Source organism: Pongo abelii, chromosome 14, assembly GCF_028885655.2.
Source record: "Pongo abelii isolate AG06213 chromosome 14, NHGRI_mPonAbe1-v2.0_pri, whole genome shotgun sequence".
Lineage (NCBI taxonomy): Eukaryota > Metazoa > Chordata > Mammalia > Primates > Hominidae > Pongo > Pongo abelii.
The window spans coordinates 8972924-8994226 of record NC_071999.2 but is presented as its reverse complement, the minus strand read 5'-3'; positions in this window follow the sequence as shown (position 1 = coordinate 8994226).

The window sequence follows — 21303 nt, the reverse complement described above, 5'->3', positions numbered from 1 at the left end:
GTAGCATCTGTAAGTGCATATTTGAAGGGATTTTATGCCAATGCTGGAAAACGAAATATCATCACTTGTAAACTAGGCAGAAGCAATCTCAGAAACTACTTCGTGATGAGTGCATTCAACTCACAGAGTTGAAAGTTCCTTTTGATAGAACAGTTTTGAAACCCTCCTTTTGTAGGATCTGCAACTGTTTAATTGGAGGGCTTTGAGGCCTATGTTGGAAAAGGAAATACCTTCACATAAAAACTAGACAGAAGCATTCTCAGAGACTTCCCTGTGCTTTCTGCATTCAACTCACATAGTTGAACCTTCCTTTTGAAAGAACAGTTTTGAAAAACTATTTTCTTAGATTCTGCAAGTTGACATTTGGAACGCTTTGAGGCGTATGCTGTAAAAGGAAATATCTTCACATAAAAACTAGATAGAAGCATTCCCAGAAACTTGGTTGTGATGTGCGCATTCAACTCACAGAGTTTAAGCTTCCTTTTGATATAGCTGTTTTGAAACACTCTTTTAGTAGAATCTGCAAGTGGATATTTGGAGTGTTAAAAGGTCAACACTGGAAAAGAAAATATCTTCACATAAAAACTACACGGAAGGATTCTCAGAAACTTCCCTGTGCTTTATGCATTCAAGTCACAGAGAGGAACCTTCCTTTTGAAAGCGCAGTTTTGAAACACTCTTTTTGTAGAATTTGCTAGTGGATGTTTGGAGCGATTTGAGGCCTATGCTGGAAAACGAAATATCTTCCCATAAAAACTAGACAGAAGCATTCACAGAAACTAATTTGTGATGAGTGCATTCAACTCACAGACTTGAACCTCATTTTGAAAGAGCAGTTTTGAAACACTCTTTTTGTAGAATCTGCAAGTGGATATTTGGATCGTTGTGAGGCCTTTGCTGTGAAATGAAATATCTTCACCTACAAATTACACAGAAGCATTCTCAGAAACTACTTTGTGATGTGTGCATCCATCTCACAGAGTTGAACCTGCTTTTTGATAGAGCAGTTTGGAAGCAGCCTTTTTGTGAAATCTGCAAGTGGATATTTGGAGCGATTTGAGGCCTATGCTGCAAAAGGAAATATCTTCACAGAAACCCTTGACAGCAGCATTCTCAGGAATTTCTGTGTGATGAGTGCATTCAACGCACGGACTTGAAACTTGCTTTTGATAGAACAGTTTTGAAACCCTTCTTTTGTAGAATGTGCTGGTGTTTATTTGGAGCGTTTTGAGGCTTATGATGGAAAACGAAATATCTTCACATAAAAACGAGACAGAAGCATTCTCAGAACCTTCTGTGTGATGAGTGCATTCAACTCACACACTTGAACTTTCCTTTTGATAGAGAAGTTTTGAAACACCCTTTTAGTGGCATCTGTAAGTGGATATTTTAAGCGTTTTTATGGCAATGCTGGAAAAGGAATTATCATCACATAAAACTAGGCAGAAGCTTTGTCAGAAACTTATTCATGATGAGTGCATTCAACTCACAGAGTTGAAGGTTCCTTTTTATAGAACAGTTTTGAAACACTCTTTCAGTAGAATCTGCAAGTGGATAATTGGAGTGCTAAGAGGCCAACACTGGATAAGGAAATATCTTCACATAAAAAGTAGACAGAAGCATTCTCAGAAACTTCCCTGTGCTTTGTGCATTCAACCCACATAGTTGAACCTTCCTTTTGATAGAAAAGTTTTGAAAATCTCTTTTCGTAGAATCTGCAAGTCGACATTTGGAACGCTTTGAGGCCTATGCTGGAAAAGGAAATATCTTCACATGAAAACTAGATAGAAGCATTCTCAGAAACATGTTTGTGATGTGCACATTGAACTCACAGAGTTGAAGCTTCCTTGTGATATAGCTGTTTTGAAACATTCTTTCAGTTGAATCTTCAAGTGGATATTTGGAGTGTTAACAGGCCAACACTGGAAAAGGAATTATCTTCACATAAAAACTAGACGGAAGCATTCTCAGAAACTTCCCTGTGCTTTATGCATTCAAGTCAGAGAGAGGAACCTTCCTTTTGAAAGCGCAGTTTTGAAACACTCTTTTTGAAGAATTTGCTAGTGGATGTTTGGAGCGATTTGAGGCCTACGCTGGAAAACGAAATATCTTCCCATAAAAAATAGGCAGAAGCATGCTCAGAAACTTCTTTGTTCTGTGTGCATCCAACTCACAGACTTTAACATTCCTTTTGAAAGGTCAGTTTTGAAAACACTCTTTTTGTAGAATCAGCAAGTGGATATTTTGAGCGTTTTGAGGCCTTTGCTGGGAAATGAAATATCTTCACCTGAAAATTAGACAGAAGCATTCTCAGAAACTTCTTTGTGATGTGGCATTCAACTCACAGAGTTGTAGCTTCCTTTTGATATAGCTGTTTTGAAACACTCTTTCAGTAGAATATGCAAGTGGATATTTGGAGGGCTAAGAGGCCAACACTGGAAAAGGAAATATCTTCACATAAAAACTAGACGGAAGCATTCTCAGAAACTTCCCTGTGCTTTATGCATTCAAGTCACAGAGAAGAACGTTCCTTTTGAAAGCACAGTTTTGAAAAACTCTTTTTGTAGAATTTGCTAGTGGATGTTTGGAGCGATTTGAGGCCTATGCTGGAAAACGAAATATCTTCCCATAAAAACTAGACGGAAGCATTCTCAGAAACTTCTTTGTGCTGTGAGCATTCAACTCACAGAGTTGAACCTGCCTTTTGATAGAGTAGTTTGGAAACAGCCTTTTTATAAAATCTGCAATTGGATATTTGGAGCGATTTGAGACCTATGCTGCAAAAAGAAATATCTCCACATAAACCCTAGACAGAAACATTCTCAGAAACTTCTTTGTCATTTGGGGATTGAACTCACAGAGTTGAACCTTCCTTTTCATAGAGCAGTTCTGGAAAATTATTGTTGTGGAAACTGCAAGTGGATATTTGGTGCGCTGCGGCATCTAGTGGAAAGGGAACTACATTCAGATGAAGACTAGATAGAACCGTTCTCAGGAACTCCTTTATGATGTGTGCATTCTACTCACAGAGTTGAACATTCCTTTTGATAGAACAGTTTTGAAACACTCTTTTTGTGGAGTCTGCAAGTTTATATTTGGAGCGATTGGTAGCCTATGCTGGAATAGGAAACACCTTCTCATAAAAACTAGATAGAAGGATTCTCAGAAACTTATTTGTGATGTGTGCATTCAACTCACAGAGTTCAAGCTTCCTTTTGATATAGCTGTTTTGATACACTCTTTCAGTAGAATCTGCAAGTGGATATTTGGAGTGCTAAGAGGCCAACACTGGAAAAGGAAATATCTTCACATAAAAACTAGACGGAAGCATTCTCAGAAACTTCCCTGTGCTTTATGCATTCAAGTCACAGAGAGGAAACTTCCTTTTGAAAGCGCAGTTTTGAAACTCTATTTTTGTAGAATTTGCTAGTGGATGTTTGGAGCGATTTGAGGCCTATGCTGGAAAACGAAATATATTAACATAAAAACTAGACAGATGCATTCTCAGAAACTTCTTTGTGATGAGCGCATTAAGCTCACACACTTGAAACTTCATTTTGAAAGAGCAGTTTTGAAAAACTCTTTTTGTAGAATCTGCAAGTGGATATTTTGAACGTTTTGAGGCCTTTGCTGGGAAATGAAATATCTTCACCTGAAAAGTACACAGAAACATTCTCAGAAACTGCTTTGTGATGTGTGCATGCAACTCACAGAGTTGAAACTGCCTTTTGATAGAGCAGTTTGGAAACAGCCTTTTGTAAAATCTGTAGGTGGATATTTGGAGCGATTTGAGGCCTATGCTGCAAAAGGAAATATCTTCACAGAAACCCTAGACAGAAGCATTCTCAGGAACTTCTGTGTGATGAGTGCATTCAACTCACAGACTTGAACCTTCGTTTAGATAGAACAGTTCAGAAACACTCCTTTTGTAGGATCTGCAAGTGTTTATTTGGAGGGCTTTGAGGCCTATGTTGGAAAAGGAAATATCTTTACATCAAAACTAGACAGAAGCATTCTCAGACACTTCCCTGTGCTTTCTGCATTCAACTCACATAGTTGAACCTTCCTTTTGATAGAACAGTTTTGAAAAACTCTTTTCATAAAATCTGCAAGTTGACATTTGGAACGCTTTGAGGCCTATGCTGGAAAAGGAAATATCTTCACATAAAAACTGGATAGAAGCATTCTCAGAAACTTGCTTGTGATGTGCGCATTCATCTCACAGAGTTTAAGCTTCCTTTTGATATAGCTGTTTTGAAACACTCTTCTAGTAGAATCTTCAAGTGGATATTTGGAGTGTTAAGAGGTCAATACTGGAAAAGAAAATATCTTCACATAAAAACTACACGGAAGCATTCTTAGAAACTTCCCTGTACTTTATGCATTCAAGTCACAGAGAGGAACCTTGCTTTTGAAAGTGCAGTTTTGAAACACTCTTTTTGTAGAATTTGCTAGTGGATGTTTGGAGCTATTTGAGGCCTATGCTGGAAAACGAAATATCTTCCCATAAAAACTAGACAGAAGCATTCTCAGAAACTTCTTTGTGATGAGTGCATTCAACTCACAGACTTTAACCTTCATTTTGAAAGAGCAGTTTTGAAACACTCTTTTTGTAGAATCTGCAAGTGGATATTTGGAGCGTTTTGAGGCCTTTGCTGGGAAATGAAATATCTTCACCTGCAAACAACACAGAAGCATTCTCAGAAACTACTTTGCAATGTGTGCATTCAACTCACAGAGTTGAACATGCTTTTTGATAGAGCAGTTTGGAAACAGCCTTTTTGTAAAATCTGCAAGTGGATATTTGGAGCAATTTGAGGCCTATACTGCAAAAGGAAATATCTTCACAGGAACCCTAGACAGAAGCATTGTCAGGAACTTCTGTGTGATGAGTGCATTCAACTCACGGACTTGAACCTTCCTTTTGATAGAACAGTTTTGAAACACTCCTTTTGTAGAATCTGCAGGTGTTTATTTGGAGCACTTTGAGGCCTGTGATGGAAAACGAAATATCTTCAACGAGACAGAAGCATTCTCAGAAACTTCTGCATGATGCGTGCATTCAAGTCACAGACTCGAACTTTCCTCTTGATAGAGCAGTTTTGAAACACTCTTTTAATAGCATCTGTAAGTGGATATTTGAAGGGGTTTTATGGCAATCCTGGAAAAGGAAATAACATCACATGAAAACTAGGCAGAAGCATTCTCAGAAACTCCTTCATGATGACTGCTTTCAGCTCACAGAGTTGAACGTTCCTTTTGATAGGGCAGTTTTGAAACACTCTTTCAGTAGAATCTGCAAGTGGATATTTGGAGTGCTATGAGGCCAACACTGGAAAAGGAAATATCTTCACATAAAAACTAGACAGAAGCATTCTCAGAAACATCCCTGTGCTTTCTGCATTCAATCCACATAGTTGAACCTTCCTTTTGATATAAAAGTTTTGAAAATCTCTTTTTATAGAATCTGCAAGTCGACATTTGGAATGCTTTCAGGCATATGCTGGAAAAGGAAATATCTTCACATAAAAACTAGATAGAATCATTCTCAGAAACTTCCCTGTGCTTTATGCATTCAAGTCACAGAGAGAAACCTTAATTGTGAAAGCGCAGTTTTGAAACATTCTCTTTGTAGAATTTGCTAGTGGATGTTTGGAGCGATTTGAGGCCTATGCTGGAAAACGAAATATCTTCCCATAAAAACTAGACAGAAGCGTTCTCAGAAACTTCTTTGTGATGAGTGCGTTCAACTCACAGACTTTAACTTTCGTTTTGAAAGAGCAGTTTTGAAAACACTCTTTTTGTAGAATCTGCAAGTGGATATTTTAAACATTTTGACACCTTTGATGGGAAATGAAATATCTTCACCTGAAAAATACAGAGAAGAATTCTCAGAAACTTCTTTGTGATGTGCACATTCAACTGACAGAGTTGAAGCTTCCTTTTGATATAGCTGTTTTGAAACACTCTTTCAGTAGGATCTGCAAGTGGATATATGGCGTGTTAAGAGGCCAACACTGGAAAAGGAAATATCTTCACATAAAAACTAGATGGAAGCATTCTCAGAAACTTCCCTGAGCTTTATGCATTCAAGTCATAGAGAGGATCCTTCCTTTTGAAAGCGCAGTTTTGAAACACTCCTTTTCTAACCTAGGCCTCAAAGAGGTCTAAATAAACACTTGCAGATTCAATGAAAACAGTGTAGAGTGGATGGGAGATTCCAATCCATTCCATTCCATTGCATTCTACTCACAGAGTTGAACCTTCCTTTTGATAGAACAGTTTTGAAACACTCTTTTTAAAGAATCAGCAAGTGTTTATTTGAAGCGCTTTGAGGCCTACGTTGGAAAAGGAAATATCTTCCCATAAAAACTGGACCGAAGCATTCTGAGAAAATTCTTTGTGATGAGTGCATTCTAGTCACAGAGTTGAAGCTTCCTTTGATAGAATAGTTTTCAAACACTCTTTTTTAGAATTTGCAAGTGGATAGTTCTGCGCTTTGAGGCCTATGTTGGAAAAGGAAATTTCTTCCCATAAAAACTAGTCCGAAGCATTCTCAGAAACCTCTTTGTGATGAGTGCATTCTACTCAAAGAGTTGAACCTTCCTTTTGACAGAACAGTTTTGAAACACTCTTTTTGGAGATTCTGCAAGTGTTTATTTGGAGCGCTTTGAGGCCTATGCTGGAAAAGAAACTATCTTCACTTAAAAACTTGACAGAAGCATTCTCAGAAACCTTTTCTGATGTGCGCATTCAACTCACTCAGTTGAACCTTCCTTTTCGTAGAGCAGTTTCGAAACACTCTTTTTCTAGAATGTGCAAGTGGGTATTTGGATTGTTAGGGGGCCAACACTGGAAAAGGAAATATCTTCCCATAAAAATTAGACAGAAGCATTCTCAGAAACTTCTTTTTTGATGAGTGCATTCAACTCACAGACTTTAACTTTTCTTTCAAAAGAGCAGTTTTGAAACACTCTTTTTGTAGAATCTGCAGGTGGATATTTAGTGTGCTTTGAGGCCTATGCAGCAAAAGAAAATATCTTCATGTAAAAACTAGACAGAAACATTCTCCAAAACCTCTTTGTGATGTGTGCATTCAAATAAGAAAGTAGAACCTTCCTTTTGATAGGGCAGTTTTGAAACACCCTTTTTGTAGAATCTGCAAGTGGATGTTTGGAGGGCTTTGAGGCCTATGCTGGAAAAGAAAATATCTCCACCTAAAAACTAGACAGAAGCATTCTCAGAAATTTCTTTGTGATGAGTGCATTCAACTCACATGGTTGAAAGTTCCTTTTGATAGAACAATTCTGACACAATCTTCTTGTAGGATCTGCAAGTGGATATTTGGATCACTTAAGGCCTATGCTGGAGTAAGAAATAATTTCACATAAAAACTATATTGAAGCCTTCTCAAAAACATCTTTGTGATGTGTGCTTTCAACTCACAGAATTGAAACTTCCTTTGGATAAAGGAGTTTTGAAACCCCATATTGTAGAATCTGCAAGTGGATAGTTTTAACACTTTGAGGCCTAGCCTGGAAAAGGGTATATCTTCACATAAAAACCGGACAGAAGCATTCTCAGAAACTTCCCTGTGCTTTATGAATTCAACTCACAGACTTGAACCTTCCTTTTGATAGAACAGTTTGGAAACACAATTTTTGTAGAATCTGAAAGTGGATATTTGGAGCGCTTTGAGTCCTATGCAGGAAAAGGAAATACCATCACATAAAAAGTAGACAGAAGTATTCTCAGAAACTTCTTTGTGATGTGTGCATTCAACTCACAGAGTTGAACCCTGCTATTGAAAGAGCAGTTATTAAACACCCTTTTTGTAGGATCTGCAGGTGGATATTTTTGGCGCTTTGAGGCCAATGCTGGAAATGGAAATATGTATTCATAAAAACTAGACAGAAGCATTCTCAGAAACTACTCTATGTTTTATGATTTCAACTCACAGAGTTGAACCTTCCTTTTGATAGTGCAGTTTTGAAACACTCCTTTTGTAGAATTTGCAAGTGGGTATTTGGAGCGCTTTGAAGACTATGCTGCAAAAGGAAACATCTTCATATAAAAACTGGACAGAGGCCTTCTCAGAAACTACTTTGTGATGAACGCATTCAGCTCACAGGGTTGAATCTTCCTTTTGGTAGAACAGTGGTGAAGCACTCTTTTAGTAGAGTCTGAAAGTGGATATTTGGAGCTCTTTGAGGCTTATGATGGAAAAGGAAATATCTTCACATAAAACCTAGACGGAAGTATTCTCAGAAACTTCATTGTGATGAGTGAGTTCAAATCACAGAGTTGAACCAACCTTTTGATTGAACAGTTTTGAAACACTCTTTTTGTAGAATCTGCAAGTGGATATTTGGAATGTTTTGAGGCCTATGCTCGAAAAGGAAATTTCTTCATATAAATACTAGACAGAAGCATGCTCAGAAACTTCTTTGTGATGAGTGCATTGTACTCACAGACTTTAAATTTCCTTTTGATAGAGCAGTTTTGAAACAGTCTTTTTGTAGAATATGCAAGTTTATATTTGGTGCGATTTGAGGGCTAAGCTGGAAAAGGAAATATCTTCACATAAAAACTGGACAGAAGTATTCTCCTATCTTCTTTGTGATGTGTGCATTAAACTAACAGAGTAGACCTTCCTTTTGATAGAGCAGTTTTGAAACACCCTTTTTGTAGAATCTGCAAGTGGATATTTGGAGCGATTTGAGGCCGATGGTGAAAAATGGGATATCTTCGCATAAAAACGAGATAGAAGCATTCTCAGAAACTTCCCTGTGCCTTATGCATTCAACTCACAGACTTAAAACTTCCTTTTGAAAGAGCAGATTTGAAACACTTTTTTTGTAGAAACTGCAAGTGGATATTTGGAGCGCTTTGAGTACTACGCAGGAAAAGGAAATATCCCCACATAAAAATTAGAGAAAAGCATTCACCGAAACTTCTTTGTGATGAATGCATTCACCTCACAGAGTTGAACCTTCCCTTTGATGGAACAGCTTTGAAACACTCTTTTTGTAGAATCTGCAAGTGGATATTTGGAGTGCTTTGAGGTCTACGGTGGAAAAGGAAATATCTTCACATAATAACTAGACGGAAGCATTCACAGAAACTTCTCTGTGATAAGTGCATTCAACTCACAGAGTTCAACCTTCCTTTTGGTAGAACAGTTATGAAACACTCTCTTTGTAGAATCTACAAGAGATTATTTAGAGCTCATTGAGGCCTATGCTGGAAAAGAAATTATCTTCCCATAAAAACTAAGCAGAATCATCCTCAGAAATATTTTTGTGATGAGGGCATTCAAATCACAGACTTGAACCTTCCTTTTGATAGAGTAGTTTTGAAACACTTGTTTTGTAGAATCTGCAAGTGGATATTTGGAGCGCTTTGAGGTCTATGCTGGAAAAGGAAATATCTTCACATCAAAACTAGACAGAAGCATTCTCAGAAATTTCTGTGTGATGAGTGCATTCAACTCACAGACTTGAACTTCCTTTTGATAGAACAGTTTTGAAACATTCTTTTTGTAGAATCTGCAAGTGGGTATTTTGAGGGATTTGAGGCCTATGCTGCAAAAAGAGAAATCTTCACATAAAAACTAGACAGAAGCATTCCCAGAAACTTCCCCATGCTTCATGCATTCAACTCACAGACTTGAACCTTCCTTTTGATAGAGCAGTTTTGAAACACTCTTTTTGTAGAATCTGCAATTGTATATTTGGGGTGATTTGAGGCCTATGATGAAAAAGGGAATATCTTCACCTAAAAACTAGACAGAAGCAATCTCAGAAACTTCTGTGTGATGAGTGCATTGAGCCCACAGAGTTGAAACTTCCTTTTTTTAGAACAGTTTTGTAACACTCTCTTTGTAGAATCTGAATGTGGATACTTGGTGCGCTTTGAGGCCTATGCTGGAAATGGAAATATGTCCTCATAAAAACTAAGCAGAAGCATACTCACAAAGTTCTTAGTGATGAGTGCATTCAACTCAGAGACTTAAACCTTCCTTTTGATATAGCAGTTTTGAGACACTCTTTTTGTAGTATCTGCAAGTGAATATTTGGAGCGCTATGAGGCCTACGCTGTAAAAGGAAATATCTTCACATAAAAACTATACAGAAGCATTCTCAGAAACATCTCTATGATGAGCGCATTGTACTCACAGACTTGAACTTTCTTTTTGATAGAGCAGTTTTGAAACACTCCTTTTGTAGAATTTGCAAGTGGATATTTGGTGTGCTTTGAGGCCTAATCTGGAAAAGGAAATATCTTCACATAAAAACTAGACAGAAGCATTCTCAGAAATTACTTTGTGACGAGTGCATTCAACTCACAGGGTTGAACTTTCCTTTTGATAGAACAGTTTTGAAACATTCTTTTTGTAGAATCTGCAACTGGATATTTTGAGCGATTTGAGGCCTATGCTGCAAAAAGAGAAATCTTCACATAAAAACTAGACAGAAGCATTCCCAGAAACTTCCCCATGCTTCATGCATTCAAGTCACAGACTTGAACCTTCCTTTTGATAGATCAGTTTTGAAACACCCTTTTTGTAGACTCTGCTAGTGGATATTTAGAGCGATTTGAGGCCTATGGTGAAAAAGGGGATATCTTCACATAAAAACTAGATAGAAGCATTCTCAGAAACTTCCCTGTGCTTTATGCAGTCAACTCACAGACTCGAAACTTCCTTTAGAAAGAGCAAATTTTAAATACTCTTTTTGTAGAATCTGCAAGTGGATACTTGGTGCGCTTTGAGGCTTATGCTGGAAAAGGAAATATCCTCACATAAAAATGAGACAAAAGCATTCTCCGAAACTTCTTTGGGATGAATGGATTTAGCTCACAGAGTTGAAACTTTCCTTTGATGGAACAGTTTTGAAACACTCTTTTCGTAGAATCTGCAAGTGGATATTTGGAGTGCTTTGAGACCTATGCTGGAAAAGGAAATGTCTTCACATAATACCTAGACGGAAGCATTCTCAGAAACTTATCTGTGATGAGTCAGTTATGAAACACTCTTTTTGAAGAATCTACAAGAGATTATTTGGAGCTCATTGAGGCCTATGCTGGAAAAAGGAATATCTTCATATAAAAACTAGACAGAAGCATTCTGAGAGACTTCCCTGCGCTTTGTGCATTCAACTCACACTCTTGAACCTTCTTTTTGAAAGAGCAGATTTGAAACACTCTTTTTGTAGAAGCTGCAAGTGCATATTTGGAGCGCTTTGAGGCCTATGATGGAAAAGGAAATATCCTCACAGAAAAATTAGACAAAAGCATTCTCAGAAATTTCTTTGTGATGTGTGCATTTAACTCACCGAGTTGAACTTTCCTTTTGATAGAACAGTTTTGAAACAGTCTTTTTGTAGAATCTGCAACTGGATATTTGGAGCATTTTGAGGTCTATGCTGGAAAAGGAAATATCTTCACATAAAAACTAGATAGAAGCATTCTCAGAAATTTCTTTGTGTTGAGTGCATTCAATTCACAGGGTTGAACTTACCTTTTGATAGAACAGTTTTGAAACACTCTGTTTGTAGAATTTGCAAGTTTATATTTGGAGCGATTTGAGGCCTATGCTGCAAAAAGGGAATATCTGAGCGTAAGAACTAGACAGAAGCATTCTCAGAGACTTCCCTGTGCTTTATGCATTCAACTCACACTCTTGAACCTTCCTTTTGATAGAGCAGTTTTGAAACACTCTTTTTGTAGGATCTGCAATTGGATATTTGGAGTGATTTGAGGCCTATGATGAAAAAGGAAATATCTTCACCTAAAAACTAGACAGAAACATTCTCAGAAACTTCTGTGGGATGAGTGCATTCAACCAACAGAGTTGATCCTTCATTTTGATAGACTAGTTTAGAAACACACTTTTTGTAGAATCTGCAAGTGGATGTTTGGAGGGCTTTGAGGCCTATGCTGGAAAAGGAAATATCTTCACCTGAAAACTAGACAGAAGTATTCTCAGAAACTACTTTGTGATGAGGGCATCCAACTCACAGGGTTGAAACTTCCTTTTGATAGAACAGTTTGGAAACAATATTTTTGTGGAATATGTAAGTGGATATTTGGAGCACTTGAGGCCTATGCTGCATTGAGAAATAACTTCACATAAAAACTATATTGAAGCATTCTGAAAAACATCTTTGTGATGTGTGTCTTCAACTCACAGACTTGAAACTTCGTTTTGATAAAGCAGTTTTGAAACACCATTTTGTAGAATCTGCAGGTGGATAATTTTAGCACTTTGAGGCCTAGGCTGGAAAAGGGAATATCTTCACATAAAAACTGGACAGAAGCATACTCAGAAACTTCCCTGTGCTTTAGGAATTCAACACACAGACTTGAGCCTTCCTTTTGATTGAGCAGTTTTGAAACACTGTTTTTGTAGTACCTGCAAGTGGATATTTGTAGCGCTTTGAGGCCTATGCTGGAAAAGGAAATACCATCATATAAAAACAAGACAGAAGCATTCTCAGAAACTTCTTTGTGATGTGTGTATTCAACTCACAGAGTTGAACCTTCCTTTTGAAAGAGCAGTTACAAAACACTCTTTTTTTAGAATCTGCACGTGGGTATTTTTGAATCTTTGAGGACAGTGCTGGAAAAGGGAATATCTACACATAAAAACTAGACAGAAGAATTCTCAGAAACTTCTCTGTGTTTTATTATTTCAACTCACAGAGTAGAACCTTCCTTTTGATAGAGCAGTTTTGAAACACACTTTTTATAGAATCTGCATGTGGACATTTGGAGCGATTTGAGGCCTATGCTGGAAAAAGGAATATCTTCATATAAAAACTAGACAGAAGCATTCTGAGAAACTTCTCTGTGCCTTGTGCATTCAACTCACACTCTTGAACCTTCTTTTTGAAAGATCAGATTTGAAACACTCTTTTTGTAGAAACTGGAAGTGCATATTTGGAGCGCTTTGAGGCCTATGATGGAAAAGGAAATATCCTCACAGAAAAATTAGACAAAAGCATTCTCAGAAATTTCTTTGGATGAGTGCATTTAACTCACTGAGTTGAACTTTCCTTTTAATAGAACAGTTTTGAAACACTCTTTTTGTAGAATCTGCAATTGGATATTTGGAGTGATTTGAGGCCTATGATGAAAAAGGAAATATCTTCACCTAAAAACTAGACAGAAACATTCTCAGAAACTTCTGTGGGATGAGTGCATTCAACCAACAGAGTTGATCCTTCATTTTGATAGACTAGTTTAGAAACACACTTTTTGTAGAATCTGCAAGTGGATGTTTGGAGGGCTTTGAGGCCTATGCTGGAAAAGGAAATATCTTCACCTGAAAACTAGACAGAAGTATTCTCAGAAACTACTTTGTGATGAGGGCATCCAACTCACAGGGTTGAAACTTCCTTTTGATAGAACAGTTTGGAAACAATATTTTTGTGGAATATGTAAGTGGATATTTGGAGCACTTGAGGCCTATGCTGCATTGAGAAATAACTTCACATAAAAACTATATTGAAGCATTCTGAAAAACATCTTTGTGATGTGTGTCTTCAACTCACAGACTTGAAACTTCGTTTTGATAAAGCAGTTTTGAAACACCATTTTGTAGAATCTGCAGGTGGATAATTTTAGCACTTTGAGGCCTAGGCTGGAAAAGGGAATATCTTCACATAAAAACTGGACAGAAGCATACTCAGAAACTTCCCTGTGCTTTAGGAATTCAACACACAGACTTGAGCCTTCCTTTTGATTGAGCAGTTTTGAAACACTGTTTTTGTAGTACCTGCAAGTGGATATTTGTAGCGCTTTGAGGCCTATGCTGGAAAAGGAAATACCATCATATAAAAACAAGACAGAAGCATTCTCAGAAACTTCTTTGTGATGTGTGTATTCAACTCACAGAGTTGAACCTTCCTTTTGAAAGAGCAGTTACAAAACACTCTTTTTTTAGAATCTGCACGTGGGTATTTTTGAATCTTTGAGGACAGTGCTGGAAAAGGGAATATCTACACATAAAAACTAGATAGAAGAATTCTCAGAAACTTCTCTGTGTTTTATTATTTCAACTCACAGAGTAGAACCTTCCTTTTGATAGAGCAGTTTTGAAACACACTTTTTATAGAATCTGCATGTGGACATTTGGAGCGATTTGAGGCCTATGCTGGAAAAAGGAATATCTTCATATAAAAACTAGACAGAAGCATTCTGAGAAACTTCTCTGTGCCTTGTGCATTCAACTCACACTCTTGAACCTTCTTTTTGAAAGATCAGATTTGAAACACTCTTTTTGTAGAAACTGGAAGTGCATATTTGGAGCGCTTTGAGGCCTATGATGGAAAAGGAAATATCCTCACAGAAAAATTAGACAAAAGCATTCTCAGAAATTTCTTTGGATGAGTGCATTTAACTCACTGAGTTGAACTTTCCTTTTAATAGAACAGTTTTGAAACAGTCTTTTTGTAGAATCTGCAAGTGGATATTTGGAGCATTATGAGGTCTATGCTGGAAAAGGAAATATCTTCACATAAAAACTAGACAGAAGCATTCTCAGAAATTTCTTTGTGATGAGTGCATTCAACTCACAGGGTTGAACTTTCCTTTTGATAGAAGAGTTTTGAAACACTCTTTTTGTAGAATCTGCAAGTGCATATTTGGAGCGATTTGAGGCCTATGCTGCAAAAAGGGAATAACTTCACATAAAAACTAGACAGAAGCATTCTCAGAAACTTCCCCATGCTTTATGCATTCAACTCACAGACATGAGCCTTCCTTTTGATTGGTCAGTTTTGAAACACTCTTTTTGTAGTATCTGCAAGTGGATATTTGAAGAGATTTGAGGCCTATGATGAAAAAGGAAATATCTTCACCTAAAAACTAGACAGAAGCACTCTCAGAAACTTCTTTGTGATGAATGCATTCAGCTCACAGTGTTGAACCTTCCTTTTGATAGAACAGTTGTGAAACACTATTTTTTGTAGAATCTGAAAGTGGATATTTGGAGCTCTTTGAGGCTTACGATGGAAAAGGAAATATCTACACATAAAATCTAAATGGAAGTGTTCTCCGAAACTTCTTTGTGATAAGTGCATTCAATTCACAGAATTGAACCATCCTTTTGATTGAACAGTTTTGAAACACTCTTTTTGTAGAATCTGCAAGTGGATATTTGGAAGGCTTTGAGGCCTATGCTCGAAAAGGAAATATCTTCATATAAAAACTAGACGGACGCATCCTCAGCGACTTCTTTGTGATGACTGCATTAAACTAACAGAGTAGAACCTTCCGTTTGATAGAGCAGTTTTGAAACACCCTTTTTATAGAATCCGCAAGTGGACATTTGGAGAGATTTGAGGCCTATGCTGGAAAAAGGAATGTCTTCACATAAAAACTAGACAGAAGCATTCTGAGAAACTTCCCTGCACTTTATGCATTCAACTCACAGGCTTGAAGCTTCCTTTTGAAAGAGCAGATTTGAAACACTCTTTTTGCAGTATCTGCAAGTAGATATTTGGAGGGCTTTGAAGCCTATGCTTGAAAAGGAAATATCCTCACATAAAAACTAGACAAAAGCATTCTCAGAAACTTCTTTGTGATGAGTGCATTCAACTCACAGAGTTGAACTTTCCTTTTGATAGAACAGTTTTGAAACACTCTTTTTGTAGAATCTGCAAGTGGATATTTGAGCGCTTTGAGGCCTATGCTGGAAAAGGAAATATCTTCACATAAAAACTAGATGGAAGCATTCTCAGACACTTCTCTGTGATGATTGCATTCAACTCACAGGGTTCAACATACCTTTTCATAGAACAGTTTTGAAGCACTCTCCTTGTAGAGTCTACAAGATATTATTCGGAGTGCTTTGAGGCCTGTGCTGGAAAAGGAAATATCTTCCCATAAAAACTAAGCAGAACCATTCTCAGAAACATTTTGTGATGAGTGAATTCACCTCACGGACTTGAACCTTCCTTTTGAAAGAGCAGTTTTGAAACACTCTTTTGGCAGAATCTGCAAGTGGATATTTGGAGCACTTTGAGGCCTATGCGGGAAAAGGGAATATCTTCACAAAAAAAGTGACAGAAGCATTCACAGAAATTTCTTTGTGATGTGTGCATTCAACTAAAAGAGTTGAACCTTCTTTTTGATAGAACAGTTTTGAAACACTCTTTTTGTAGAATCTGCAAGTGGATATTTGGAGCGATTTGAGCCCTATGCTGCAAAAAGGGAAAATCTTTACATAAAAACTAGATAGAAGCATTCTCAGAAATGTCTTTGTGATGACTGCATTCAACCCACAGAGTTGAACTTTCCTTTTGATAGAACAGTTTTGAAACACTCTTTTTGTAGAATCTGCAAGTGGATATATTAATTCTTTGAGGTCTATGCTGGAAAAGGAAATATCTTCACATAAATACTAGATAGAAGAATTCTCAGAAACAACTTTGTGAGGAGTGCATTCAACTCACAGACTTGAACTTTCTTTCTGATAGAGCAGTTTTGAAACACTCTTTTTGTAGAATCTGCAAGTGAACATTTGGAGGGATTTGAGACCTATGCTGGAAAAAGGAATATCTTCACATAAAAATTAGACAGAACCATTCTGAGAAACTTGCCTGTGCTTTATGCATTCAACTCACAGACTTGAACCTTCCTTTTGAAAGAGCAGATTTGAAACACTTTTTGTAGAAACTGCAAAAGGATATTTGGAAGGCTTTGAGGCCTATGCTGGAAAAGGTAATATCCTCACATAAAAACTAGACAAAAGGATTCTCAGAAACTTCTTTGTGATGAGTGCATTCAACTCACAGAGTTGAACTTTCCGTTTGATATAACAGTTTTGAAACACCCGTTTTGTAGGGTCTGCAAGTGGATATTTGAGCACTTTGAGGCCTATGCTGGAAAAGGAAATATCTTCACATAAAAACTAGACGGAAGCATTCTCATACACTTCTCTGCGATGATTGCATTTAACACACAGAGTTCAACATTCCTTTAGATAGAACAGTTTTGAAACACTCTATTGGTAGAATCTGCAAGAGATTATTTGGAGCGCTTTGACGCCTGTGCCGGAAAAGGAAATATCTTTCCATAAAACATGAGCAGAAGCATTCTCAGAAACTTTTTTGTGATGAGTGCTTTCATCTCACAGACTTGAACATTCTATCTGATAGAACAGTTTTGAAACAATCTTTTGGTAGAATCTGAAAGTGGATATTTGGAGTGCTATGAGGCTTTTGTTGGAAAAGGAAATATCTTCACATAAAAACTGGACAGAATTATTCTCAGAAACTTCTTTGTGATGTGTGCATTCAGCTCACAGTGTTGAACCTTCCTTTTGAAACAGCAGTTTGAAACACACTTTTAGTAGAATCTGCAGGTGGATATTGGGAGCGCTTTGAGGCCTTTTATGGAAAAGGAAATATCTTCACATAAAAACTAAACAGATGCATTATCAGGAACTTCTTTGTGATGTGTGCACTCAACTCACAGAGTTGAACATGACTTTTGATAGAGCAGTTTTGAAACACCCTTTTTGTAGAATCTGCAAGTGGATATTTGTAGCTCTTTGAGGCCTCAGCTGGAAAAGGAAATATCTTCACATTAAAACTACAGAGAAGTATTCTGAGAAACTTCTTTGTGATGAGAACATTCAGCTAACGCATTGAACCTTCCTTTTCATAGAACTGTTTTGAAACACTCTTTTTGTAGAATCTGCAAGTGGATATTTGGAGAGCTTTGAGGCCTATGATGGAAAAGAAAATATCTTCACATAAAAACTAGACAGAACCATGCCCAGAAACTTCTCTGTGATGAGTGCACTGAAGTCAAAGAGTTGAACCTTCCTTTTGATAGAGCAGTTTTGAAACACACTTTTTGTAGAATCTGCAAGTGAATATTTGGAGCTCATTGAGGCCTATGCTGGAAAAGGAAATACCTTCACATAAAAACTAAACAAAAGGATTCTCAGAAAATTCTTTGTGATGTGTGCATTCAATTCACAGAGTTGAACAGTATTTTTTATGGAGCAGTTTTGAAACACCCTTTTTTCAGAATCAGCAAGTGGATATTTTGAGCGCTTTGAGGCCTATGCTGGAAAAGAAAATATCTTCACATAAAAAGTAGAGTGAAGCATTCTCAGAAACTTATTAGTGATGAGTGCATTCAACTCACGGATTTGAACCTTCGTTTTGATAAAGCGGTTTTGAAGCACACTTTTTGTAAAATCTGCAGGTGGATATTTGGAGTGCTTTGAGGCCTACACTGGAAAAAGGAATATCTTCACATAAGAACTTGACAGAAGCATTCTGAGAAACTTCCTCAGGCTTTATGCATTCAAATCAAAGAGTTGAACCTTCCCTTTGATAGCGCAGGTTTGAAACACTCTTTTTGTAGAATCTACAGTTGGATATTTTGAGCTCTTTGAGGTCTATCCTGGGAAAGGAAATAACTTCACATAAAAACTAGATTGAAGCATTCTCAGAAACTTCTTTGTAATGTGAGCATTCAACTAACAGAATCGACCCTTCCTTTTGACAGAGCAGTTTTGAAACACCCTTTTTGTAGAAACTGCAAGTGGATATTTGTAGCCCTTTGAGACCTAAGCTGGAAAAGGAAATATGTTCACAAGAAGCTAGACGGAAGAATTCACAGAAACATCTTTATGATGAATGCATTTAACTCACAGACTTGAACTTTCTTTTAATAGAGCAGTTTTGAAACACTCTTTTGGCAGAATCTGAAAGTGGATATTTGGAGCTCTATGAGGCCTATGCAAGAAAAGGAAATATCTTCACATAAAAAGTAGACAGAAGCATTCTCAGAAACTTCTTTGTGATGTGTGCATTCAACTCACAGAGTTGAAACTTAGTGTTGAAACAGCAGTTTTGAAACACACTTTTTGTAGAATCTGCAAGTGGATATTTGGAATGTTTTGAGGCCTATGCTGGAAAAGGAAATATCTTCACATAAAAACTAAACAGAAGCATTCTAAGAAACTTCTTTGTGATGTGTGCATTCAACTCACAGGGTTGAACCTTACTTTTGATAGAGCAGTTTTGAAACACCCTTTTTGTAGTATCTGCAAGTGGATATTTGGAGCGCTTTGAGGCCTATGCTGGAAAAGGAAATATCATGACATAAAAACTAGACGGAAGCATTCTCAGAAACTTCTATGTGATGAGTGCATTCAACTAATGGAGTTGAACTTTCCATTTGATACAGTAGTTTTGAAACACCATTTTTGTGGAATCTGCAAGTGGATATTTGGAGTGCTTTGAGGCCTATGCTGGAAAAGGAAATATCTTCACATAAAAACTAGAGAGAAGCATTCTCAGAAACTTCCCTCTGCTTTATGCATTCAACTCACAGACTTGAACTTTCCTTTTGATGCAGCAGTTTTGAAACACTCTGTTGGCAGAATCTACACGTGGATATTTGGAGCGCTTTGAGGCCTAAGATAGAAAAGAAAATATCTTCACAGAAAAACTCGATGGAAGCATTCTAAGAAACTTCTTTGTGATGACTGAATTCAACTGACAGACTTGAACCATCCTTTTGATAGAGGAAATTTGAAACACTCTTTTTTTAGAATCTTCAAGTGGATATTTGGAGCACTTTGAGGCTTATGATTGAAAAGGAAATATCTTCACATAAAAACTAGACAGAAGCATTTTCAGAATCTTCTCTATGATGAGTGCATTCAACTTACAGAGTTGTACTTTTCTTTTCATGCAACAATTTTGAAACACTCTTTTTATAGAATATGCACGTGGATATTTGCAGCTTTTTGAGACCTATGGTGCAAAAGGAAATATCTTCAAATAAAGACTACACAGAAGCCTTCTGAGAAACTTCTTTGTGATGTGCACAGTCAACTCACAGAGCTGAACCTTCCTTTTGATAGAACACTTTTGAAACATTCTTTTTGTAGAATCTCCAAGTTATTATTTGGAGTGATTTGAGGCCTTTGCTGGAAAAGGAAACAACTTCAAATAAAAACTAGATTGAAGCATTCTCAGACACTTCTTTGAGATGTGTGCATTCAGCTTACAGGCTTGAACCTGCCTTTTGATAGAGCAGATTTGAAACACTCTTTTTGTAGAATCTGCAAGTCAATATTTAGAGCACTTTCAAGCCTATGCTGGAATAGGAAATATCTTCACATAAAAACAAGACAGAAGCTCTATCGGAAACTTCTTTTTGATGAGTGCATTCAACTCACAGAGTTGAACCTTTCTTTTGATAGAACGGTTTTGAACCACTCTTTTTGTAGAATCTGCAAGTGGATATTTGGAGTGCTTTGAGGCCTATAATGGAAAAGGAAATACCTTCACATAAAAACTAGACAGAAGCATTCTCATAAACTTCTCTGTGATGAGTGCATTGAACTCCCTCAGTTGAAATTTTCTTTTGATAGAAAAGTTTTGAAACACTCTTTTTGTAGAATCTGCAAGTGGATATTTGGAGCACTATGAGGCCTATGCTGGAAGACGAAATGTCTTCCCATAAAAGTTATACAGAAGAATTCTCAGAAACATCTTTGTGATGAGTGCATTCAACTCACAGAGTTGAACTTTCCTTTTGATAGAGCAGTTGAAAAACTCTTTTGGTAGAATCTGAAGGTGGATATTTGGAGCGCTATGTGGCCTATGTTATAAAAGAAAATATCTTCACATAAAAACTAGACAGAAGCATTTTCAGAAACTTCTTTGTGATGTGCACATTCAATTCACAGAGTTGAACCTTGCTTTTGAATCAGCAGTTTTGAAACACACTTTTAGTAGATTCTGCAAGTGGATAGATTGAATGCTTTGAGGCCTAAGCTGGAAAAGGAAATATCTTCGCATAAAAACTAAACAGAAGCATTCTCAGAAACTTCATTGTGATGTGTGCATTCAATTCAGAGAATTGAAGCTTACTTTTGATAAAGCAGTTTTGAACCACCCTTTTTGTAGAATCTGCAAGTGGATATTTGGAGCGCTTTGAGGCCAATGCTGGAAAAGGAAATATCTTCACATAAAAACTAGACAGAAGCATTCTCAGAAACTTCTTTGTGATGTGTGCATTCAACTCACAGAATTGAACCTTCCTTTTGATAGAGCAGTTTCGAAACACCCTTTTCGTACAATCTGCAAGTGGATATTTGGAGCGCTTTGAGGTCTATGCGGGAAAAGGAAATATCTTCACATAAAAACTAGACAGAAGCATTCTCAGAAAGAGTGCATTAAACTGACAGAGTTGAAACTTCCTTTTGATAGAATACTTTGGAAACACTCTCTTTGTAGAATCTGCAAGTGGATACTTGGAGTG